This window comes from Monopterus albus, unplaced genomic scaffold (assembly GCF_001952655.1).
Source record: "Monopterus albus unplaced genomic scaffold, M_albus_1.0 scaffold12.1, whole genome shotgun sequence".
NCBI classification, from domain to species: Eukaryota; Metazoa; Chordata; class Actinopteri; order Synbranchiformes; family Synbranchidae; genus Monopterus; species Monopterus albus.
Genome location: NW_018127892.1, coordinates 5,901,996 through 5,929,232, shown reverse-complemented (window position 1 = coordinate 5,929,232; position 27,237 = coordinate 5,901,996). Strand labels below are relative to the sequence as shown.

Genomic DNA, 27,237 nt, shown 5'->3' with positions numbered 1-27,237 from the left:
CCCCCAGCTCCTCCGCTCCCACCTGCCACCACTTCAACAAAACATAAACTATATTCAGTAAATGGGACAGGGAACAGAGGCCATGGCTGGCTGGTCCTAAGGTGAAGGCAAAGGCTGTGTCTATGGGAGCAGGAAGGAGGGACCAGAAGCCCTTCGAAATTAGACTGTTTCATAGCCATAATGATCTTGTTTCCTGCTGCTGGGATGTTTTTATGGAGCAACCTGTGATGCTGCAACTGAAAGGCTGGGCTAAAGGCTCTGGAGGAACAGGAGGTCATGTGCTGTGATGTGATGAAACAAGAAATACACATGGTCCCTGAAATGCATGCATAAGTCCATACATGAACACATTAATCACTGTGAGAATAGGATGATATGTCAAACCTTTTTAAAGCCATTTCAGTATTATTCATGACAAAACTACAGAGGGACAGTTAACCTCACCAACTGCAGAGCATCTTAAATCATTCTCATGTTGTTTGTGTGTGTGTGTGTGTGTAATAAGTGGCCTAGTATTTCTCATGCTGTGGGGATGTAATTCTGTTTACACAGTCTCACTGTGGGGACTCAGTGTCCTTACAAACACAAAAAATAAGTCCCTAAAGCATAAATCAATACCTTTTTAAGTGATGACTTGGTTTAAGTTTAGGGTCAGGGTTAGGTGTTAGGCAAGTAGTCATTATGGTAAGTCTCCAAGAAACAAATATAAGTCATTGTAATGTTCCCTGAATTAATGGAAACATTGCTTCATTGTGTGTCTGATGGGGTTTATTGCATATGGTCAAATAATTTTTTTATGGTCACTAGGAGACAAATTTGTGAAGGGTAGCTAGTGAAGGGTAGGATTGATAAATGCTATAAGTCAGCTATAATCAATATTCTTAGATTAACATTAGCTCCCATGACTACCTGTCCCTGTTGAACAGAGCATCGGTAATGAACCCGCAGAGAACTATCCACTAACTCTTTTATTCCCTTCAGCTCAGTGGAGAGTTTTAGAATCTTTGCTTTGGTTGTTTGGTCTGTAACGTTCCTGTTTTGATCCATTCTAAACACTCAGTGATTTGCTACCATTATTGCCCAGGTAAGAAATTTAGTTAATTTATTTATTATTTTCCCAAACACTCTCAGGCAGTATTCCCCAGAGAAAATATTTGGTGCGTGAGTATGTAAGTTAGAATTTTGTTGGGAGTGAAGAGCAGAAGAACTGGGTTAACATGACTTAGAATACAATATGAGCAAAAGCCAGTCAATTTATTGCCCTCGTCCTCAGGCAGGTGTTCAGATTTAACCAAATTATTAATTACACTTTACACCATGTTGGGGTTTTAGATTGGCCTGTGCTAATTGCCTTCATTGTTCTTTGTGTTCATGCCCAAACTACCATTTAATTTATTTAAAACACACAAATACACAGATCACCTACATTTTGTGATGACCGATGCGAGCTTATGATGTTGCTGGTACAAACTTGGATATCAGTACAGTACTGGATATTGGCAAATAAGGGATCAGTTTGAGTGTTTTGATAGGATATGTGAATAAATCTAACTTGTAAAATCAGATACAATTAGCTCTCAGCCACATTCATTTTGTTAATTGAGGAAATAAAGTTGGAGACCCATGGTTTAAAATATTTAAGAAAAGGTGGCTAATTTACAAATCGCCAGTTGGTTTGTTTTAGCAGCTTGGATCATCCTCAGGGTTTTCAGGCTTTTAGTGCACAACATGTCGATTTAATTCCTTCTCAGAAAGTTTCTGTTTGATGCAATACACAGTAATGCTTGAACATGTCTGGGCTGCAAATTCCCCTGCAGCTGGGCATAAACTTTTATTCTTCTGAATAATCATCTATGAAACATGGTTCATAAAACAAATAGTCATTATAAAAGACATAAGGACATTTTGCGAGCAGCAGAGAGATTGTGCACTGAGAGATAGTTGAAAAAGAGGAGATGTCGTTGCCTTGTGTGCAGAGCCTTTGTTGCTTCCTCCTTTATGATCTGACCTTTCTCTTAATTGGCTGCTAGGTCTTTACACTGAGATTCTGTTGGTCTCCCAGCCACATCATTTCTCCCCCCCCTTCCAGCTAAAGCGTCTCCCTCTGACCCATAAAATGGAAGTGCTTTAACCTTTCCTGAGTGCTCACTTTATAGTGCTCTTTTTATTCTTTTATTATGCAGATGAAATGGATTTGCTAAATTCAAAAAGTGACTGGTATCACTCATGCCTGCTTTTCATTTAACTCTTTTTACTATAAAAACTATTGTAAAACTAAACAAAAATAATTTCAAAAATGAACTGTAAAAAGCACATAATAAATGGCAGAATAACATTAATTCATTCATTACATTTACTCACTTTTAAACAGAAAATAATGTGACTACATAAAGGACCAGATGTTGCGCTGTAGTGCCTGTTACAAAAAAGATTGCAGAGATTTAAAACATCTTCTCATTTTAGTCAGTAAATCCTAATTCACCTAAAATAACAGAAATGTAATATTTGTCACAAAAACTAAAGCTTAAAACAATTATAATCAGGAATGATGGCTTAGTTTTCCAGTTTTATTCATCGGCGTATAAAAGCCCTTACAGTCCAGGTGCATTAATCAACCATCTAAGAGGCTAAACAAGGTTCATAATATATCTGTGGAAGTGTATGCATGTGCTCGGGGTGTAACATACGTGATGTATTGATATGTTTATTTCAATTTATTTCAAGACCTCATCCTGTGACTCCAACCCCAAAATCAATACCTTCATTTATGGTCTACCACGTACAATCAATTCTGCTCCCGTCTCCTCTCCACGAAGGACTGCCTCTGACTGGACACATGTAAGCAGAGCTCCACAGCCCTCGTGGTTTTTCTGCTGGCATGCCTTCTGTCTTGCTGTTCAGTGGGAGGTAACTGGTCACTCAAATCCTTGACTGGTTGCCCGGTCATCATCCTACAGCCTTACCCATCTCTTTGCTCACCTGCCCCCCTTCTCTGCACCACAACCACCCCACTCCACTACTGCCGCCAGCTCATGCTCATGACTGGCAGCTACAGTATATGGCTCTGATTCATGATAAACAAACCACACAGCCAACAGCACATAAGGAACAAATGTAAATGGCCCGTGGGTCTGTCATGAGCTTCTTCTCTTTTCACGCTGCACTCTCGGTCTCACTGTTTCTAGCACACTTGTCAGCAAAAATGCACGATATCCTTCCTTAGATATATAAATGCTGTGTTTATGCCGATATGGCGTGGCATCCCTCTGACCACGCTGCTAAGCTGTATTTCTACCAACATAAGCAAAGCTGTTAAGAACATCACGTGGGCCTCGCGAGGGAGATTTAGCAATTTAGCCAGGTCACCTCCTCCTAGAAAAGCATAAGGTTGAGGAAAGCCAGGAGGGCTTTATGCTTCTTAAAAAGCATGCATGAACTAGCAGTATTGCTCAAACAGCCCTTTGCCTCCTCTGGATTTATTAGCCAATTTCCACTACCATTGTCTTTCACTTCAATCTCAGAAGTGAGAGTGCACCGGGCAGAATATAGGGTTGCAATCATCCGAGTGTGTGGCGACAAAACCTCCAGCTCTCGCACCTGGAACTCAATAGATATTCATGAACATTCTCGTATTTAGAGAAGGAAATAACTTAATACCGACAGTGTCGATGGAATAATAGCCATTTCCTGCCTGACTTGCAGCCCCTCAGAAAATGAGATTGCGCTGGCCGTCATTTTTCTTGTCTGCTGGGTGTTTCCATGCAGAGGTCTATGGCTGCAGCTATGCTCCCTGCATTGGCAATGAGGCACAGATAGAGAGAGGTGGCAGAAAGAGGGAGGGCGAGAGAGGATGAGCAAGACACAGAGAGACAGTGAGATAAAGGGTGACCGAGTGAGATAGGTTGACTTCAACAGGAGACAGAGGATTTGTTGTCAGATTTACCATGAATAAAAATGGAGGTAAAAATAAAAAATAAAAACAGGGTGTAACAGAATCATAATGTGTATCATTTTTTCAGCCTGCCTGGTATTCCTGAGGTAAAAGACCTCCTGGGCTTCAGTGTAAACAGGGCACGACTTGACCCAGCCCAGAGATGCTGCTCCCTGGCTGAGCCAAGGCAAATACTTCATTCGTACCATGATTAAGATTGATTACTTCTGCAAGGGTTGTGGATACAAGTGTGCCTGCTAAGGATGAGAGAGTAAAAAAAAGGGAGAGTGAGAAAAAGAAGATGGAAGAGAGAACTGAGTGACGTGAATGGATGCCTGACCTGAGAGACAAAGGAATCTATCAGACTATTCCTTACCATTACTCGACCTGTCACGTTATCCCCACCACCGCTGTTATAAATTAACCATCTCACAGAGAAGCGCAATTCTGCAACCCTGTTTCTCCTCTACAATTAGGTTTCTCCTCTTTGTAAGCATTCCTTATCTCTTTGCTTTTTCTCAGGCCTTCATCAGCACAGACATATATCATGATTTTCCTTTTCGTCCCATTCTTATTCAGACCTTCATCCTCAGGAGTGCACAGCATTCATCATGAGTTTGAGAAGGTCTGTGCAGGATCCCAGTAGGAGCTGTGGAAGTACTAGTATGTAAAGACTCCCGAAACACTAAGACAGTGCATACAAATACAAAATCTACTTTTAAACCAGCTATAGACTGAATCCACAAAGTCTTCACATCTTACATTTTGACCTGTCATTTCACCCTTTACCTTTCTCTGCTGTGAAAACATTAAAAGAATTAAGAACTTTTAGTGCTAGCAGGTAAAACAGGAGTGCACTGTGGTCTGATTCCCTTTGTGTGTCTCTACAGAGAGTTAGTGGACCAAATCCGAGAAGGAATGGTTGTGCTCTGGCCATTTTTTGTGCCTCTCTCTGCTGGGCGCACAGACAGCAGACTGAGGAGGAAAGTCTTGCTATTTTTGACTGAGTTGAAAGTCTCTGTGAGAAGCTGGGATGGAGAGAAAAAGATATGTGTGTAGGGACCTGAATTTCCTCTTGGGGATTAATAAAGTACTGTATCTATCGATTTTGTGTGGAGTAATGGTATGAATTTGCTCCATGGGGGGGTGATTTTTCTGTAGAGAGTTCAGAGTTGCAATAATGGGGGTAGGGGCAGTGAAAGTGTGTGGCAGGGAGGTGGTGGTAGTACTCAGCGAGCTGGAGGGGAGGCAGAGGAGTGTTTAAATTAATTTGATCTAGGATGCCTCAGAGAGCAGGCCGGTGTGAGCCGGCCATGCACTCGCACAGAAACCTGAGCAGATTGCACTGCTGCTTTGTATTCCAAATTAATTGGCCTCTGAAGATCGCCCTCTGCCCCTCTCAACACTACTGATGCACATTTTCCTCCCCTCAATTAAAAATGTGTATCCCGCACACAGCCCTCTCTCCTTGGTGACTTTTTGCCCCCTTTGTTACTGAGAACAGACTGAGCTTTCACATCAGAGCTCGGCATAATGTTGGGGGAAAAGAACAAAATCAGGAATTATACAAACCTTCAGTATGAGCGTGTAATGATTTTCCTTAATTGCACTTAAGAGTGAGGCTGCATATGTTTAAATTTTTTCTAGTTTCAGAACTAGCACTAAACTACTAACAAGTATTGGCTGTGTAGCCAAAGTCTGATATTGTTTACTCCTCTGTGCCATGGCACTCTATTGTTATTCAGAGACTAATAAAAACTCATAACTGAGTCAAACCCACATTTAGCATTCGGCTGCTTTAAATACTCACTGAAGCACAAAATATTAATAATCTACTAAAAGTTATTCCCAAAAAAACGGACATTTTACTGAACCTCTGTTTGAGTAATATTTGATAGCATGTAGAATGTCAAGATGATTTAGGAAATGACTATTAACTGTATATTTGTAAAGATTTACAACTTTAAATGATTCCACTGGGTTTGCAGCTGAGTGTCAAGTTTGGGGAAGTTGGAAAGTACTGAGAGACAAACCTATCTTACCGGTTTTGGTCCTTGTGTAGGATTTGATGACTGTGACAACATTTAATATCCTTTACAGAATGTTTACATCAAGGGTGGTTAATGTGCCAAAGTTGGGTGAACATTTCTATGTCTTCACTCATCAATAATATTTTGACCCATCACTGGGCCCTGCAGTGGGTATCAGGCCTTGCTGTCACAAACGTGTTGGGACCCATCGCCTACAGTACGTTAAGCGTGACCTAACATACTATTAGAGCTGCTTTTAACTCCTGCCCTCACCCAAACAAAGAGTAAACACTCAGTGGCTTGGTCCAGCCCCATATCCACGTATACCTGCCATGGCTGGCCTTATTGGTTTGATAGGCTGTTTCATTTGGATGCCATGGCCTGCTCTGTAGTCCAGCCATTATGGCTACACATCTAGCTCCTCTAGTCCTACTCATAGATACCAGTTATATCAGAAAATTACCACTTGCTGACCTAGTGCACCATGAATCCTATCTTCACTGAAGCAAAGACTTGGTGGCATGCCTTGGACTTATATCTGCATTGTATTTGCTCAGGGGAAGTGGCTCAACTGGCTTCTTAGGCTGCATTATCATGGTGCCAGGCCCGCTCAGTTGTGCACCACCATCACTTTATTATAGTACTAAGTCTCACCAATAGCCACTATGAAAGAATAATGGCCCTTGACCTGGTGTCAAAATGAATTTGTGTGGGAGGGTGCAGGCAAGTTAGGTGGGCACCTTCTCAATAACTGCTGGTCCAATGTCCCAGAACCACCACCTCTTTTAACTGTGCCCCCACTCAACACACTGGTTATATATTCACTTTTGTTTAATGGTACAGTGTCACCAGCTACCATCATGCTAACTGATTACAGCCAGCTGACTCTATGTCAGGCTAGATAGCATGCCGCACAACCCACCAGGCCAACAACCAAGCAGGCTAGTCCCCCCGCGGCCTTCTGGATAGTTGAAGCATCATGCAGTATATTGGGTCTGTCCTTTATATTAACACATTTTTGGCCAGCAGGCATCACCGGCGTGGGATGATTCAAATGCTCGAACAGTATGCTGTTTTCCGAAGCAATTGACTCAACTGGGTTAAGTCTTTGAAAGCCCTCCCTTCTCCCATCACAACACACCATACACTTGAGTTAAAACACACACTACAACTTGTGCACTCAAATTTCTTCTACCTCACAACCAGTCAGTGGAACTGGTTACAGCTTCAGCCAGTTCACTACTTGCTTTCCGCCTTCTTATACCCAGTTCAGTTAAAACAGAAACAAGACGGCTCTGCCAACAAAACCCTATAGCCAACCTTCTCTGGGTGGACCTAGGTTTCCAACCATACCCCTTTGCCTCGGCTGGCAACTCTGTATATCTGTGCTCTTTCCTCTCATTTCTGTTTCTGTCAGCTCTACAAATACACAACCCGCTCTGTGTTTGTGACCATACCACCAGACCTGTCTTAGATTAAGGGCCTGTGAGCTATGTTCCTGTATCTACTCTTGTTGGCCGCTTGCCCCCTGCCTTTAGCCAGAGTAATTTACTGTGTAAATAATGTCGCTCAAGAAATTACAAAGACTCAATATGAGTCTGATTTTCTCCTCACTCACAGTATCATATTTTGTGTTTCTCTATACAGCTGATGATGAAAAGCTCCGCAGAGAGCCACTTTTGGGAAATTCCATCTTTCAGCTTCCTAAATTGTTCCTAAGTTGACACAAAAGCACATTAAACATTTTTTTGAGGGTTAATTAATGAACAGGTTCTATCAACAAACAGGAAACAAAAGCATATTTAACTGAGCTGCTGCAAACAATTTTTACATCTATATTAATTATCAGGTTTTATGTGTGGTAGGGCACATTACATGTAAAATGTGGCCTGCATAAATCTGATTGTTCTGGTCTTTATGAACTGTGAACTAGGAACTGCTCCCTGAGCAGCAGTTGGGCAGTTTACTGACATTATTACCCTGCTCTTTAAAAGTGAAACCTAATACGCTCACAGGAACAATATGGCAAAATGGTGATGATAAATAAAACTATCCTGACTGCAGCTTACAGCTGAGGTCTCTGTTCGGTCCCTTATACCATAACCTTCTCTGTAAAGTCAGTGGGAGAGTGAGCCGTCTTCAAATAAAAAATTGTAAAAATGGGTTCACAGCTGACATATTTATTTGAGGGAGTTTTGAAGTTTTGAGGGAAAGTAAAAATGTAGGATGAATCTATTTATTGAACAAAGGACAGCAAAACTCCACAACAAACATCAGGCAAAGAAACTCAAGAGCCAAGATATTTCAGTCAGGAGAGATGTGAAAATGTTCTCGGAGGACAATTGCCCCCGCGGACGACAAATGCCAAAACAAATCTGACAAAAAAAGAAGGGAGGAAAAATATGAGTGAACAGAAGGAACAACAATTATTTATGGAAATAATGTGCCATTGCTGCTTATAATTAGTGGGAAAATTAAGCAGAAAAGAAGGGGTGGGGGTAGGGGGTACACATCACACATGTCACCCAACTAATTTTTCTCATGCAAATTAACAATTGAAATTATAAATGGAAATGGTGTTGTTGTTGTGATCGAGAGAAAGAGAGAGAGCAATGAGAAGTGCCCTGCTTTTTTCCTTTTCTTAAATCTGTTTGGAATTCATTAGCTGGTGAAGCAAGCAGAGGGGCATGTAGTTTGACACAAAGGGTGACGTCGATAGCAGCAGCCGGGGGAGGAAAGAAGTTAGCATCGCTGTCGAAGACAGAATGGCCTCAAAAATATCATTTTTTCATGCAGAAGGGCAAAAGGAAAACACCTGTGTGATTTTAATGCACTTAAAAACCTCCACCCATTGTTCTTTAGGCAGATTATTACACCTTAATATCTCTTTGAGTTCACTAATTAATTAACTATATGTCCCTGTCCCCACACAGTAACACCACAGTGACGGTGTGCACAGATCATATGTGCTGAGGTGCTGACACAGTTATCAGACACAGAATCCCTGCAGCTCTCCCAGCGACAGGTGCTGGTTGCAGGTACTATAAAGGCAGTGTCAATGAGGGTGTGATAACTGTGAAAGACTGTCTACATGTGTCTCCTGTCTGCTTGTCTCTCCTTTTCCTCCTCGCTCACCACCAGCACCTCACTCACACACACACACACACACACACACACACACACACATTGCGACCTGCTTTCTGCCTCCCCTCTGTCACTGGGACGTGTTTTTAAAAGAATGAGCCGGGATCAAACGAAGTCAGAAAATGCCTGTCTGGCATTCATCTGACAACCCTGCATCCTGAACCCTTTTAAAAGAGGGTGCAGAAGAAAAAAGGGAGAGAAAATAGGACATGTTTCACACAATTTATGCAGCGTTAATTTTCCAGCCCCCGCGTCGACTGTTTACAGAGTCCTGCGCATCTCCAACCTCCCTCTCTTGTTCTCCCCCCTCCCCATCTCTCAAACCACAATCCCTCTTTTACTTTTTCCTCACACCCCCCTCACTTTTTGTGGCTTATGTTATTCAGAATTTTTTTTCCAGCCTTTTTTGTGCTACTGGCGAGGATGCTCTCCCTTGGGGTGGCTAAATTTACATCTCTCCATATGACAAGCACAAACAAAGAAGCAAATAAATCAAATGTGAGGTGGAGAGGGAAAGAAGAAGACAGAGGAAGAGGCAGAAGCAGTGCATGTTTATCAGTATCAGAATGTATATATGAATATAAGAGCGAGAGATTTAGTTGTGCAACACTGATTGGACACTTTAATGACTGATATTCCTTCATCGGAGCCAACACTTATTGTAGCTTTGTCTTTATTTAAAAATATATACCTGTAGACAAAGTACGACTATTAAAATCCAAACAGTCTTCAACAATGACAACCAATGACAGCTGGCTTGACAGCTTTTGGATAATAAGGTGCGGAAAAAAGTAAAAAGAACTTTAAAATAGATGTGTGTGGTTGTTTTTAAGGTCTCAAGTGTTTGTGTGGTACAGACCCGAGAGACTCAACTGGACAGGAGGAGCCATTACCGCAACACCAGCACAGTGTCACCTGTCATCGCTCCCTGGGGGCCACGCTACATCCAGGTTAGGTTGGATATGTGTGTGGGTGGGTATGTGTTTGAGTGTGTGTCAGAGAAGTCTGGAAAAACTAGCCCCCGTCACCTCGCCCACCTCTCCCTACACCAGCTCAGTTTAACATAAAGTTTCACATATGAAAATGAATGCAGCCAAAACAAAGCCCTAAAGAATCGAGTTGTGCTCAGCTCCTGTTTGTTGCTTCGTATGTGCAGTTTATATGTAGGATGGATGACTTGGCAGCATGGTGGATTTCTCAACAATGGACTTTACACATGTATTCAGAGCATGGTGCCTGTTTCCTCCTCCCCTCTCTCCTGCTTCTATATCTGAATATTAAGAGGAGATTTGGGTGGGGGCTTGCTTAGAAGAGGGGTGGGGTGGAGCCTCTCCTCAAATGTGTGCGTGTGTGCATCATTGCTTGTGACAAGCAGAGGAGTCCTGCTGTTTCTCAGCGCGTCCTCTCTGATACATTATTAATTAGGCAGCGTTTAGAGTAACGAGCAGAGCATTTGAGCCCCCTCTCCCCCCGCCCTCGGTGACATGCTCCCTGGGAATCCGCCGTGTGACTGCAGATCAGAGGAAGCGACAATCCGACACTGCATCACTCCGGAATACTGGAGAGCCAGGCTCTCGGAGAGATGGAAGACAGGAAGTATCACAATACACTTCCAGCTGCGCCTCCCTGCTTTCAGACATTCGCAGTGGTTTTCAGGTGTTCGGCCATTAACATGAAGAAGTAGAAATAGTAGTCAGAAGTAACTATACACATTTACAGGCATTTATGTGCAGGTCTGAGGTATTGAAACTTTGTAAAGTATTTTCAGTTTTGTGTTGTTTGTGCACCTTCATACACTCACACCTTCTATTGGTCAAGCATTTTATACTTTTACTCCTGACCTTTGGAATAGTTTTCACTGATATTTTTCTGTTTTCTTCAGCTTTTTGATAGTCACCATAGATACATCGCTAATCAGTACATTTTACCTCTAACAAATTTTGTTTAACATGTTAAGTGGAATGTTCACTTTGTGTGTTTAGTTGGCCTGGAACAACCCTGTTCTTTTGGTGGTCCTTCTATCCTAAATTTCTTCAAGGGAGGTAGTGAGTCAAATATAATCTTCTTAATTAATGATGATTAAAAACCTAAAAATAACACTCATCTTGGCAAGTAGCAAAATCCTGCAGTTACAGTAGTATAATGAAGAGCATGCTATGTGTGATGGGTACACAGCTGCACTGTCGATGCTGCATCCAATAAACAGTTTGTCCAATATAATGGACCTATTTTACTGTTACAAGCAATATTGGTATTGACACAGTAAATACAGTGTGCATTTATTTCCTACATAATATTTATATTTTTAATACTTTCAATGATGTATTTTTTATATCATTGACAGTATAAAACTATATCCTTGCCGTTGTTTATTGTCTAGTAACTGCAGGAGAAGCTACGCCCCAACAATTTCATTGCCCAGCTTGAGCAGCTGCTGTTAATATCCGATGTTATTTTGTCATTGATAACTTAAATTCCTTTGGAAGTGTGACAGCATGTGTGAGGCTGGAAAAATGGTGAGTGAGCTGTGGCACTTAGAGGCTCAACAGCATGTTAATGAGCCACACATCCACTTCTCCTGCAGCTCTCCTCTCGTTTCCATCCCTTCTTCCTCTGATTCAGATAAATGAAAATTGGGCCATATATGGTTTTCCCTATTAGACACCTCTCCCTCTGATAAATAATGCAAATGCAAACTTTCACCTACCAAGTCAATCCTCTGCATCTTTTCTCTATGCTGTTAGTGTGATATTGTTTAGCATCATTTCATATTTTGGGTCATAACCTGCTCCTTCCTCCCCATGTGCATGTTCACATTATATTCATCTCTTTCCTCTATTACTGTCTGACTAATTCAATAATTTTATTCCCCCTTTGTCATCCCTTCAGCTGCCCCCCTTCTCTCCTCCGTCTGCCCTTCAAATCTTCTGGGTCTGGCTGAGTCTCTGTTGTCTGCCTCATTACGAACTGTTCAGGCATTCGATTTTCTGAAACGGCTGCTGTGCAGCCACAACGAAACCTTCTCATTCCTATTATTCTCCACCACATATGAGCACATACATACACACACACACACACACACACACCACCACCACAGAAGTCTATGAAGACACAAGCAGCCTTTTCATTTCTCATGCATGATGCAGGCAGCATCAAAGTAATATGTAGAATTTCAATGGTTCTGTTCACTACATACAAAGTGCCCTGATGCTGGACAGTGTTATAGTGCAGCAAAGTGTAATAGTGGCAGGTAAGATTTAGTTTTTATTTTTCCAGGGCTACTCAGCAGAATGTAAAAAGTGCCTCCGTAAAGAAATGAATCTTAGAGCGACTGCCTGTGATTCCACACCACAGTTGGTGATGACACCGCCATTCCTCTTGGTGACGGATGCACTGTTGCATCCTCCCAACTCTCTGCCCCACTCTGGTTATGAATGTTGTTGGCATAGCTCAGAAATACTCTGGGCAAGTTGTTTTTTTTCCCCACTGGTGTCAGACTAAAGCTGAATTCTAGTCTAAACCAAACCAGTAAAAAAAAACTCAACATTATATCATCTTAGCACAAAAATAAAATAAAACACACACAAAAAGTGTCTTCAGTGGCATCTGAATTCTTTCATCTCTCTCTCTCTCTTATCCTAACCCTCATTTCTACAGGTTACTAAGCCTTGGCCCTCAAAATTCTCTGAGTGTCAGGTAATTTCTGTACATCCCAATGGGACTGCTGCAATGGACATCTCAACAAGATCTCCATCTACCAGCAGCTCACAGCCAATAGCAGGTAACATGGGGTAACTATACATCTGCTGGTACAAGCCTAAATAACCGCAGTAGCTTTTCTTATTTTCTGAATAAGTGACTCATTTTTCTGTACCTTGTTTTGTTTTCCTTTTCTGTGACTGAATCAGCATACAAATTGCGCTCAAGTGATTGAGCGGTGAACCATGAGTCTCTTGTCTTTCCCAGTGACAGATGTGATAGAGAAATCTTCTGCTATTGTCAAATATCCACCTGAAATTCTATTATGAGTTTTAACTGCATGATTTAGAAAAATCATGCTATAAGAAGCCAATGAAAGTGGTAATGTCCCTCAATGAAAGGCTAAAGCCATTTTATATTTATTACCTTTTTATGTTTCATGCACACACATACACTTATACACACACACACACACACCTGCATTCAGACTATTCATTATCTACCCCCCTTGAGCAGTCCAGAGGGGCAAACTGTGTGGCCAATGCAAGTCAAACATGCTTGGAGGCTGCAGGCCAGAGCCAAATGGGCCAAGCACCTGCCCTGGGTGTCAACTGGCCCCCATGGCCCCAAGTGCCAGGCTTCCTCTTGAAAGAGAGAGGAGATGGAGAGCCAGATAGAAAGCCATCTCATTACCTACTCCCTGAGGCTGCAGCTAAGCAGGGGATGAAGAGTATGAGGGCTGGGTCACCTCTGTGGATGGCCCTCATGAACTGGTTAATTGAAATCTGATATATTTGAGTTCCTGCTTGGCGCGCTTGCAGTCAAACAGCAGGCTGGGTTTCATCCTGACAAGTGAGGCTGAAAAAACAAACAAACAAAACAAAACAAAAAACTGGAAAGAGCTCCATCTCTCACTTTTTTTTTTTTTTTTTTTTCCAGCTCACAGTCTCTTCTCCAGCCATGCAATCCGCAGAGTTATTGATTTGTTTGTGAGCTGTGAACGTGGTCCAGCACTGACAGTGCTCTAGGATGATAAGAGCTGATCATAGAGCACAGTTTGATGCTAACTTGATGTGCTGTGCCTTGACCTTGGCTGAAGTACACAATGCAGGCTTGCTCAGATACCAGCCTCTCACAGAGCTGATGCCAGTATGAAGGCTGTGTACAGCCAGCGAAGATGCATGTACACAGAGAACTGTTTAACTGTCCAGAGGCCCTCCGGGAGCTCCACCTTTCACTTTATCCGTTTAATATTTCATATCTTGGCCCCAGTCACGCTCTGGCCAAATGCCTCTGCCTGGGTTACTGGAATATGAATGAGAGTGCACATTTACCCATTTACCTGCATGTCAGTCGGAAGCAGCCCTAAACTGTAATCCTCTCCCCCCGCAACCTCACCTCTGTTCACCTCTCTGGGCCCAGAGCTAGCTTGTTAGAGAGAGGAGCAGAGGAAAACACACAGAAAAATCCTACAAACAGGAGCCCTGCAATAACAAATACACAGTGCCTAAGTGGTGGAGGAGAGGAGGGAGATTATGATTGTCAAGCTTTTAGTTACTTTACAGATTAAAATTTTACATAAAAAATATGATAAGCTTATATAATCCAGTGCTTTATTAAAGAATAAACCAGTGATTAACTTGTCTTTGAGTTGTTAGAAGTTCATTCACAGAGATGGTGTCCCTCTAAACCTCATTCAAATACCTGTTCAAGGCTCCAAGAGGTTAAACTGTCAATTTTTGATAAATGGGCTTGTAAAGAGAAAAAGTTTTATGCAATGCAACACAATCAAAGCGTTTTGTTTCACAAAACAGCAACTATGGAAGCAAACTCCAGATAAATGGATGCAAAATGACTAATGCACTAGACTTAACAATCCAATCAGGCTATTTTTCTGCAGAAAACATTTACTTTTGATACTTTAAATCATCTAATAGCTTATTCTGGCTGTGCCTCCTTGTACTATTACTACTTTGTAAAACTGTAAAAATGGTCTGCTTATAATAAATGCTAAAAATGACTGTTGTCTTGTTGGCGCTCTGTCAACAAACAGCAGTGGTCTGGCCAAACCACAATGAGAAAATCATTGCTTTTCCTGTGGCTGCTTCACAATAAAAGTCACCCCATGTTTTGCAAGTCAAATGCTTTTAATGTGAACCATCAGCAGATGAAAATGTTTTGTGTGTATTAAAAGCAGTTTAGCTGGCCGCAGCTCTGAAATGGCATTAAAAGAGATGATATTATGCAGTGAGTATAGTTTAAATGAGAAACACTGCTGGATTACATGTGTGCATCATTTCTATGAAAATCTTGTGAGTAGGTAGGCAAATTGAATCATGGGAATGAAATGATGGACTCTGGCACTAATAATGTAAAGTCCTGTAATGAAAATACATTAAATGTCAATGGCAGAAAAAATGTTAATCGTGCAAAGGGGGATTTGATTTCATAAAAGGTATTCTAACTGTACACTGAGGTGATGATACTTCTGTACCTTTAACGAAGAGGGACTTTAAAGGCAGAGCTTATACATTTAACTGTGATATTGCTACTATTTTAAAGGATCAAACTTCTTCCATCATGGTATTTTAGTTGCTTTACTGCACTTCCTCGGTTGGTTGCTCAGTGGACCCATACATCTCTAAGCACTAATTGTGTGTAGGGAGTTAAAGACTGGGCAGCGCCACACAAGACTTCACTTAATGCAATTAGGCTGTGGTTTAATTGTTCTTTAATATGTATGGATAAAGCCAGTGTGTTACATAGAGTAATTATTGCTAATGACGGCAGTGGAAGAAAGAGGAGCTGAAAGAGAGGTGTGTGTGTGTTGAAAGAAACCAGTGGATTCATTTTTGTCTAATAGACCTTTTGTTGAATTAGTTCCGTCCGCATGTGATAAGGGTGTTAAAAATTAATGATTTATAACTATTGAGCCAGCAATCACATTTTAATTAGGCAGTAATTTATGATAATTTGTCTTCTTTCACAGCAGAACAGTTAATAATTGTTAATTAGCCGTTGATGATTTGTCCTTTGAACATATACCCTAATGGCCAATTCTCAGCCTATGAGCAAAGACCCCTGTGAGATCCATCCCAGGATGTGTTTAAACACATGTGAGAAGATAGACATGGAAAGAATATAGAAATATTAGACGGAAACAGAAAACAGCAACATGTCATGTCCATCTGTACCATCTCTGCATTGGCACCAAATTTTCTCACATTACCAGGCTGGCTATGTGTGCCTGCCAAGTCCATCCATCCATCTCTGGCTCAGTGTGCCAACCCAGCAGAGAGAGAAAGAAGACAGGAACACACTCCAGGAGAAGTTATGCCAAGTGGAGAAAAATGGAGAAAGTGGAGAAAATGTAAAGACTCGGGGAGAAAGAATGCACAGTAAAGAAGGGAACCATATATCCCCGGTCTTTTCTAAACAACTGTTATTTGTTTAACAATTTCAAGTGCTGAAATTGTCTGGGTGTCTCTGGCTGTAGCGACTGAACCTGGACTGCTTTCACTCTAAGTGGCAGCAGATTGCTGCTGGGGCTTTCCACTCCATGCTGCACTCTCTGCTAACTGGTGCTGTTTTTTATTTGCTGTCTCCACTCCCTCACTTCCCCCTTTTTTCCCTGTGAACCTTGGACTGTTTGGATTTATTTTAATTCAGACTCCACTTCATCTTGCACATCTTGATTTTGTGCTGCGAGATTCTTTTAGTTTCTGAAACGAGTCGAATAAAATGTATAGGAATATAGGTGAAATATGGGTAAAAGCTTCTTTTTGAAACACGCAGCAGTCAGGTAAGTCAGAGAGGTCAGAGGGCAGAGACTACAGGAGGGGGTCGCAGGTTTGGTTTTGGTGGATGAGTCAGTAGAGGACAGAGCTGTCAAAAGACATGTTTGCTGGATGAAAAGCAGTGAGGTGAAGTCAAGCTAACCCCCTTTAACTCTGTTACTGATTTGAACTGTTCATTCATTCCACCCTTTTATTTGAGTCTTCAAAGGGGCTGTGTCAAAGAGTCAGCGAGGAGGGTGTTCAAAAGGCTGTGACAATCAGGAAAGTCTGTGGATATGAAACACATTTGGGTTCTTTTGTAAGATCACTCTTCTGTTGGCTGCTCTGTTTGATAAGTAAAGTTCATCTTTAAGATATTTAGCAAGTATTAAAATTAATAACAGAGTTTTCCAACTTTTAGATGTATAATACATATTTCTAACTTCCCCCCCGGAACATCTCCTTCTGATTAAAATATCTCTCTTCAGTTGTTGTCCATAATATGATACAGATTTCTATAATGGGAAGGAGAGCGGGTTGGGGAAGGGACATACTGTAGTAAAGCTATATGACTGTATGCAAATCTGCCTAGATCATTAAAGTTTCTACAGTATCCCTCTCTGCTGTCAACTTACTCCTCCACCTTTGGAACTACATCTGATGGGCACAGAATTTTTCACAACTCTTAGGAGCGCGCTAACTTAACTTCAAAACAATCCTCCATTTATCCAACAGCGCCCGCTCAGCTGTCAATATCATCCCATCTTCACACACTCACACCTTGTCCTCCCTATTTCTGTCTCTCACCATTGCGCACAACTGTTGTTTTTCTCCGTAGGTCCCTTGCCTCTGTGTAACCCATTCACTGTGTTAATAGTGCTCTTTTGTGCGTCTGCGTTTTTTTCAAGCTCTGAAGTAAACACTGAAGTCAGTATGGTCAGCAAAGAGGTCACTGTAATGGGAGAACAGCACAACAGAGCCCATTGACACAATTATTTTAATGTATTCACCTTCTGACGTTAGAGAGTATTTTTGCTAAAGCACATTTTCATATATTTGTTCATGAGCTGCCATATTCATCTGACAGTCATGCACTTTGCATATGTTTGTAAAAAGAAGCCCATAATTATATTTAAAAGCTCCATGACATTGACTCTACAACTGCAGCAGCATGAAAAACAGGAAGCATCCTTTCAGACACTTTCTATTTAAATAATGTTTATGGCACACTAACTTTCTGAAAGAGCAAACAAGAACTTTGACTCCAGGTCTGTGCAACTCTGTGACCCACCGTTCGTTCAGACTGGCTTTGTTAACTGTGGTTGAAATGCATATCTATTTGTGTCTCTGAGTGGACAGTATGCATCTTTTGGCACATTTTATTTGAAGTTGTACCGTAACCCTGAGCACATAAGGCAAGATGGCTGCTAATTAAATCAATATGAAATAACGAAGTGCAATTAGAGGCGCTGGCTGGGCCGATCCTTTGCTGTAAGCACAGTTTCCTTCCCTTTAGGCTTGCTCCTCTCTAAAACCTGTAAATCTGCTCTCCATTTATCCCCTGCACCTCCCTGCTTGCTCTGTACTCCAGTTTCTCACATTTTCACCTCTGCTTCTTATTGCTTATTCTTTTCCTACTTAACCTGGCAACTTGCACTGGTGCTCAGTTTTAGAACTGTTAAACTTGTGTTTCAAAAAGTCATTGTAACATTCATAGCTTAAAAGATGAGGGCAGAATATATGAAACCTGTGTTAACTAGATACAGCACCCGTTTTAAATTCAAATACTGGATTTCTTACTTACTAAAATTGCAGATTTATAAATGATAAAAACTGTAGCACTGAGTTATTTGTGTCGTTTGTTTGATGTTTACCAGTAAATACTGTTGATGATGATTACTTTACATCATCACTTGAACAGTCTTCTGGGTTTTCCACCTGATTCTTGTAAGTCACCAGATGGCACTATTTAGCTTTCACACACTGTTTAAAAGACTCACCAAGAACATGTATAAATGGTTGTTTCCTTTTATGTAGAACTTCACAGCAGCTTCCTCCCTGAGGTCAGTGGTCATGCTTGACCTCTGCATCTACCAGATCATATTCAACTCTGCAGTGTTGCCCTCTGAAAAGCTACCAGGGAGCAAACAGTGAAACACATGAGAACTGTGCTTTCACCAACTGAACATCTGTTTCACACTGTGAACATGAAGAAATGTTACACCCTGATCTGATTTGCTGCCACTCTCTTAGATATTTGCCACATAAAATGAGCTGAAAAGTCAACAAACAGATTCAGATGGAAGGAGAAAAACAGGGATTGTGTAGCATCAGGTCTGTCTTCATGCTTTCCCTTCGGCATCAGGAGCACTTAGTGCTGGCATCTTCGGCACCGTGCGTGGTGACGTCTAATGGGCTTTCAAGAGCTTCGCAAGGGGACTATTTGTGTACCATCAGTGAAAGCCTGTGATCGCTATGTGACAACAGTATTTTAAGCTAGCTCCACAGCGGTGTAGGATGAGTACCCTGAGCTGTGGCTTTCCCCAGGGAGTGTATGCTACTGAGATCTAACAGCTCAACTTCTCTCCCACTTTCCAGCTCAGGTGTCTGTTTCCAGCTAGACAACTGAAAAGTCTTGATTCCTCCTTTTCACCAGAAAATGCATGTTTGTGAAGAAATAGAACAAGACTAAACAGGGTGTTTTCGACAGCCGCTCTGCAGAAGAGATGGAAAGTTTTGATTTGCTGCAGGAGCATGTTTGGTTTTCCCCCGAGTCACACTTATTTTATTATTTTCAATTGACTCAGTTGTTCTCTGTTTGCAGGTAAACTAGCGCATCTCAAGGACTTAACTTGTAACATGGAGTGCCATCATTATATTATAGCCATGACACACACAGTGACCTCACCTTCACATCACTTCAGGACAACCTTCAGATTCATCAAGCTGATTTACAGTTGACATACTGGAAGGTGTAAAGAGTTAATAAGTTCAAGACGGGTAAAGAAATCACTATTTACCTGACCATGTATGGACCTGCAATTGCTGGCCCGTTGATGTGCTAATGCACAAGATGTGGTATTAGTGGTAGAAAGATTTCTGAAATCTGGCATTACTGTGGACAGGCATGCAAATCTATGCTTTCTGAATGTCACTTGTTGCATTTGTTCTTTTTATGAGGAACTAATTTCTCTATTACATTTGTGTGTCTAATGTGTGTTTTATGTATTCTGTAAATAAATGGTATAATTGTAAATTGAATATCGAGTTTCAGCAGCAGAGTTAATAATGAAAAGAATTCTTAATTGCAACTCTCATGTTAACTGTGTTGGTTTTTCTTTGCTTTATTAATGTAAAAGCTTAACCTCTGCTTTTGCTGTATTGCATTTTTTTCTTATACACAGATTTCTCTTGAAAAAGATTTGAAGAAGCCACTGAGATTGTATGGGTAACCAATGTTATAATTACTTGACACTGGAAGCAATGTTCATTGATTTTACTAAGTTTACTAAACTCACTGATTCGTTGAAAAACTCAGATGTTGCTTTCCACCAGCACATCTGTAAGCTGCACTCATCCTCAACAATGAAATGGAGCTTTTTTTTCTAATTAATTCCAATAGCTCTCACTGTAGAACATGTAAGTACAGGCAGTGGATGCTATACAACAGCTATATGACACAACAATAATTGGCAGTGTGCATGGGAACTGTCTTTTTGTATACATATTTACATCAAATATATATACAGTATATGTATCTATATGTGGGATTAAACAATTAGCAGCAGTTGGGATATGATGGTGAAGTCTAATTGTTTACTCCCCTGTTGGTTATTGGCAAGTAAAATATTCCATTGCACCTCACTGGTCTTTTCGCATAATGAATTCCTGTGGGAGTGAATGGAGTGAAGTGAGGAGTGGACTTGCAATGAGTGCCAATCAATTATCATCTCAGCATTACTTCACCAAAGGAGGGGTGCAGGGAATGGAGGGATGCTGAGTTCAAATCTGACACTTTATAAGGCTCTAAATTACTCGTCTTTGGTAAAATAATGCCTCAATAACATACCGTATTATCTCATACTGAGTTTTAGATCTTTTTACTAATAGAAACATCACATTGAAACTATTGCCTGCTTTGTATCATTAATTGACTGCATTTACAGTTACTGAGACTTGGGTAATCAGCATTATGTTTTCTTGCGTAATTTGTTTAAAAAGTCTTTTAGCAATGTGAGCTGCAGCAGAAATGAGGAGGGTTGTCTTGATAGAATAACATATTTTATTAAAGAAAATACAAGGCTAAATAATTTTTTTTAAGATTTTGTAATCTTGAGATAGAGAGGGAGCCAGGACAGAGACACCAGAGAGATGGGAGGGAGATTAGGCATGTAGAGTGGGATGTTATCTCAGCTGTGAATGAGACAATATAATTATGATATGGAAATGGTGCTGAAAGAGAAAACTGAAGCAGGCTGGAGCTTATCTTGTTAGGATGGCACATTACCTACCATCTCCAATATCAATTACTAATGACTCAATAACAATTATGAAATAATGTATCTATTCTGGATTCTATTCTGGTCTTCAGTAATAATATCATACACTTGAAATCAATTTGCTGTCCTGGAACAGATAAACGGGTTTGATACTGTTCGTGCGTTGTTTACTTCAGTGACAGCCAATAATGCTGAGTGTGATAGTGAGATAGAAACAACTAACCAGTGCCAGGGCCACTAAAGGGTTGCTTTAGACTTCTCTCACCAGGGAGAACTTTTGGAGAGTGTGTGCACAGAATACACAAATACTCTCTCCTTAGACTTTCATTGGGGAACAAATTCAAACTTTCTTCGCCCTGCATTTTAGCACACACACACACACACGCACACAGGCACGTGCAGGCAGACATACACTCACACACAGAGTGAATCTGCCATTTAATAATTATGAGGCGTAAAATCCTTGCCGACGGCGAGCATACTGAAGGATGTAATTATGACCTCTTTCAGAAAGCCCACGCTCAGTGGCAATGCCTACATTTTCACCCAGGGAGAGAAAAACACTCCCAAGGAATGACGGGAAAACGTGCCCTTCATTGCAATTAAGGACAATAATTCTCTGCAAGAAAATTGTTTCAATTGCTTTTCAGCCCAGGAGCAAAATGGCATTGATGGGGGTGATGGTTTGAAATGGGGGTGACAATGGAATGAGGAGTGACATTTTTGTTGGTGGAACTGCTGGTTAAGCATGTATTAGGAATTTAACTATAGGAGAGGTTGCAGCACAATTAAGAGCTGTGAAGCAGAAACACGAGAAAGTGCATGTAAGTACAAAAAACTGTGTATTAACATGATACACGTGCCCTTCAGGCAGCTCAGTAGAGGGTATGTCACACACCGGTGTTCTGAGAGATGCCGTGTTGTCCCTCGGCTCACTTCTCGCTGAGTTGTTTTATTCCCTCAGTTGCTGAAAGTGTTGCTTCATTTAATTCCTAAATATATTTGGAGTAAAAATGAAACATTTTAAACAAATTTCTTAGACTCAAACCCACTGAACAAATTTAAATTTAAATATGAAATTAATCACTCATTTGTCTACATCAGTGGAAAAGTCCTTAAGTTTTCAAGAGGTACGTAACAAGCCTGGTTTAGTAACAGCCTCAGTGTGGGACTGAAGGTCTGTTCCTCTGAGAACAACGGGTATTACACTTGCATTCACTGATACATAGATGATGAGGCAGCAGCATGGGCCGGTGTATAAAAAGAAAATCCTTCACCTAGAAAAACCATGTATGTGCTCCAGTACTGGTGAGCATCTACTCTCTGAAGCCTCCTTGAAAAAAATACTGAAGTGGCTCTAGAGGCAGTGCGCAGTGACTGACTCTGACATTCACCCCTGAGCAAGCAAAGGGAGAATTGCCTTTAATGATCAAGACATTACTGTATATTTATTATCATACAAGTGCCTGTAAATTCAATCTGGAAATGATTAGGAAGTATGGGAGGACTGAACATCAATAAAACCACAATTTATTGAATTTTTGTGATGTTCGTGCTCTTAAATATATATGATTTACTGCAATTTAGCAATACTTTAAAGGGGCTAACAACCAAATGGAACTGAATGGGCAACTGTTTAATGTTTTAACATAAAGGTGGAACTTTACATTCGCTTTAAATCTAAGCTTATGAGTAAAATTGGCCACAGTTGTTAACTACTAGGGGCAAAATTGTTTTCACAGTTTGGTGTCTTAAGTGGATTAAATGAACTAACTGGGACATTGTTTCTAAAAAGGCATGTGAAATTTAATTGAAATATAAATACATTTCCATTCACCTTAATTGTAATGAGGTGGCAACAAAGTCTCTGTGGTTGAGATCTCCAAACCTGGGAAAGTCAAATTAGGGGTAAACTAGTCATGTCTAGGGGTAAATCTTATTTTTTTTTATTGTGATTCTGGTAAAGTGACCCATTAACTTTATTTTTGTAGCTGTAATTGTAGGTAAAAAAAAAAAAAAAGATGGTATTGTTTATAAATGATAGTGGCCAATTAAAAAAAATCTGAATTCAATTAAACAAAATTTGATGAATCATTTCTTCAAATGTGACAGTACATGAAAATAATTTTTACATAAGTATAAGATTTATCTAAAGCTCAGTGTGTTTCTGTCCAGCATCATGTTGAGGACAGATGAACTGTGAGAGCAGCGGGCTACAGGCAGGGGATCCAGATGCTGGGTTTGTGTACAAAATCCTGTGGTGGGATTGCATCTGTGGTAGCTGGCAGAACAAAGGCCTGAATGAGGAGAAATGGGCACCAGAGGGAAATTGAAAGCAGCTTTAGAGGAGGGAGGCATGCACACACGTGCACGAGCTGTTTACATAGGGCTGGGACGCTACACGGTGCTGCATTCCAGCACTCATGGTGGGCTGCCCAGATCCAGATCCATATTTTCACGCTTGACTTTTCATTACCTAAATGTGTGCATATGTGTTTGTCCCGAGAGTCTGTGCTCGATTAACATATGTAATGGCAGAAAACCGAGCAGCTTCTTAGCAGGGAACATGTAGGAATCAGGTGTCTCTACTTGCACATCCTTACAAATTATTATTATTTTTTTTATTTCTGGCTATTTTTATACATTTCAGCATGTCTGTCATCTCACCCCGGTTGTGGATGGTTGCATAGGTAGAGGGCCCGCTGCATGGGTCACATGCATCCCACATCCTTTTGCTGTCTTTAAACAGTTAACACTGCTCTTGTCCTTCTCCACAGCAGGCACAGGGTCCACCGCCTTTACTGCAATCAAAATTCACAAGAAAATGGAATCCTTTATATGCAAAACAAACAATGCAGAGGAAATAAAACATTCAGGCGAGCTGTCAGGTCCTTTCAAGAATCAATACGAGGCCTTTCATCTGCATCCCAACCTCTTCCTAGTAATTATCCTGCATATTTTATGCCCCCCTCTATGCCTACTTACATACAAACATATTATGTACCACACACATGCACATAAACACACACACACTGTCAGAGTCAAAAACACTTTCACATGCACACATGCAAAAAATAATACAAACCTATACACAAGCAATTAAAATACTGGTTTATAATATTTCTTGTACTTTTATTTACTAGGAATAGTCTTTTTGTAATATTCAATTTTAATCCAACAATTATATTTTGGTCACTTTCAATTCATTATAAGCTAATATATAATATAAATTCATTCATATGCAGTACACACAGTGTGCACTGTGAGGAAGTGTGGCAGGGAGTGTGTTAACAGTGGCCAGTTAGAAACCTTGACCAGGATTAAAGTGTTGTCAGTGACACAGTGACATGCCCTTGAACAGAATCACCTTTAAAGGGCATGTTTGGGATTTTTCAACTTGGTCTTGGTCTTGAGAATATGTCTTAGTGGTCAGCCTACTCTGACCCTGAAGGTTAAATGGGAGACAAAATACACAGCCCTTGTTTTTAGCAAAAATGCACTACAAAGTTCTTTGTTCATCTGAGGTTCAAATGAAGCTTCAGCTGTCCGACTGAGCAAATTTCAGTCAGTACTTTTCAAAGCTACAGTCTATTTAAGACAAATTTCTTTTCTGTGTGTCCCAGGATAGTAGTTCGTGGAGTAGTTGTGTGTCAGTGCTGTTACTGGAACCGGCTTTTTACTCACATAAATGCATAATCAATACAGCTGCCTCCCTTGGGTGTCATGCAACACCCCTGGGAGATGGGTTGGAACCTACTAACATTTGTTTCTATAAAGCTGAGCCGCTGTCACTCTTACACTGTTGGTGAACTGCTGACTGTCACACTGTGGTCCAGATTGGCTCTGTTGGGATCTCTCAGGTGAAATCTGTGGAATGGTTTTGCCCATCAGTTCTTTCTAACACCCTGAATAAACATAGACACAAACCAGTTCTACTTCTTATAAGATGCAGATGAGGCAGGAATAAACAGGAGAAAAAGCAATTCTGAGATGTCACACACGCACAATATAATCCAGACCCAGGAGCAGGTTTTACTGGTGTCCCAAAACCACAAAATGCAAAAATACTTCAGCTATGAAATCTGCAAACTCACTTTCAAGTTATTTTGAACTTGAGAAGTAAACACCAGTATAACGACAAACGTACATGCCGCTACTAGAACGTATCCCTCCGCCACAGTTCAGTAAGGAACTACTGTACTGGAATGTAGTCTTAAATAGACGGTAACTTAGTTTAGTGGGACAGCTGAATTTGAGCCTCAGGTGAACTATGGACTGCATTCTTACACAGAACAAGGGTTGTGTATTTTGCACCACCCCTTTTTTTTACAGCATAGTGCCACTTTGTAAGCATGTCAGTATTGTTTTAAGACCAACTTGAAATCCTGAATCTGTCTTTAAAAGTGTCCTGTCATCACATTCTCGCCCCCTGTTACCAGGGCCAGGGGGCCTCTGGGACCACAGACAGTGATTGGGAAAAGCCTTCACTCCTCTAACCAGGGTTGAGCACCTTGTGATGCCAGACAAAAGATAAAAAGCAGAGCGAATGGATGAGATATTATTGGTCCTATGGCGGAAATGGTTATGAGTCTGTGAGCTGAGTGGAATACCCGAACTGTTACTGTGTGAGGAGACAACAGTGACCAACCAGCAGTTGATAGTTGTGAGTTTAAGTCTCCAAGTATTGCTCTATGCACCACGACTGGCAAATTTTAAACTACTGCCAACGTTTTTTTCATCTGTTTTACTGCAGGAGGCTCTCGATGAAACAACCAGCAAGAGGGGTTTGCTAGGCTAGCACTAATGCTATGGTGCCTTTGTTTCCAGTGCCGCTTGAGCTGTACCATATCTGTTATTGAGACAGTATTTGAGAATTGCTTAAAAATGGTACAATGAATGCATGTTAGTAAAACATTCTCCAGTAAGCCATTCTTAACAGAGCTGGTGGAAGTCTTTAACTGGGTGACACACCCACACATTAAAGAAGTTAAGGGGAAATTCTGTGACAACGCAATTCTGACATTGTGTTCAGAAAGGAAGCAAAGCAAAATCTTCACCTTCAGTCATTCATGCGCCACTGGGCCATTTGATTGCCCCAAACAGTCAATGTCCCAACAGCGGAGATGATGGCTGTAGGTTAGCTAGTAAGAGATATACTGTGTGTATGGGAGTGTTCTGCTTAACCTCGGACTGGTTTCAGAACTAACCAGAAGACACAGTAACCCACTCCAGTCTCTCTTTATTCTCTTCTTTTCTCTACATTTATGAAGTGGATTCATGAAAAACCAGGATACAGCACAAATGTTGGAACAGTATCAACTTGTATCAGTTTGCGCAACTCCAGGTGAATTTCCATTTAACTGTGTCTTTCAAGAAAATAAAAGTTATGTCTGATAAATATCATGTTGTGGAGTTGTCCCAGTTTTCTCGCTAATGTTTTGGCATCTGTGCATTGTTCAGAAAAAAAAAGGTCAAAACAAAAAGAACAAGAAATGTGGTAGGCTTATAAACAAGCCTGCTGCATTTTCCATTTCTCTGTGCGGACTGTCACCAATTCTGCTTTCTCACTATTTAGACAAGCTACTGTAGCAGCAACTGATAAGAAGCCTGCTGATGCATACTGATCCTCCTGTCACATCATGACCCTCACGCTGTGTGTCGTAGCAGTCCGTCAAGTCTCTCATCTTACTATCTCTACTTTTCTAAAATGCTAAAACTCTCTAGAATGGATGCCTGCTTTTCCTTCTCACCCTTTCATATTTCTAATGAAAGCACAACTCACTGTTGATGTAACCCCGTTAACACTTCAGCAGATCAGTTTGGTATAACAGGAAGGGAAAAACTAAAGCATTTGACAACTGACAAACTGTGAAGAAATAAAGAAAAACTCTCTATTTCTTTTTCTGAATTTTAGCTTGATTTTCAGTGCTGAAACAGAAAATCTGGCCAACGAGACAAAAAAGACATTGTGGTAGTGCATATGGGCTTGAGACAGTGTGATGGAAAGGCTCTAATGAGGCATAGCAGAGAATGAAATATTAAAGTTTCTAATTAAATAGAGAGACCTCTTCCACTCTCGTCAAGGTTGTTTGGACCATTATCTCTGCCATGCGATCAGCAGTGACCTGTGACCAGTGACCACACACACACACACACAC

The 27,237-nt window shown here is 40.9% G+C and overlaps 1 long non-coding RNA gene across 1 annotated transcript in view; it reads right to left on the bottom strand.

Moving 5' to 3' along the window:
- LOC109954918 (uncharacterized) overlaps positions 1-27,237 on the bottom strand; it is a 32,324-nt gene that overhangs the window by 2,264 nt on the left and 2,823 nt on the right. The window contains exon 2 of the long non-coding RNA XR_002274198.1: positions 23,747-23,880. This is a non-coding gene — a long non-coding RNA (uncharacterized LOC109954918). The remainder of the gene's footprint in view (positions 1-23,746; positions 23,881-27,237) is intronic.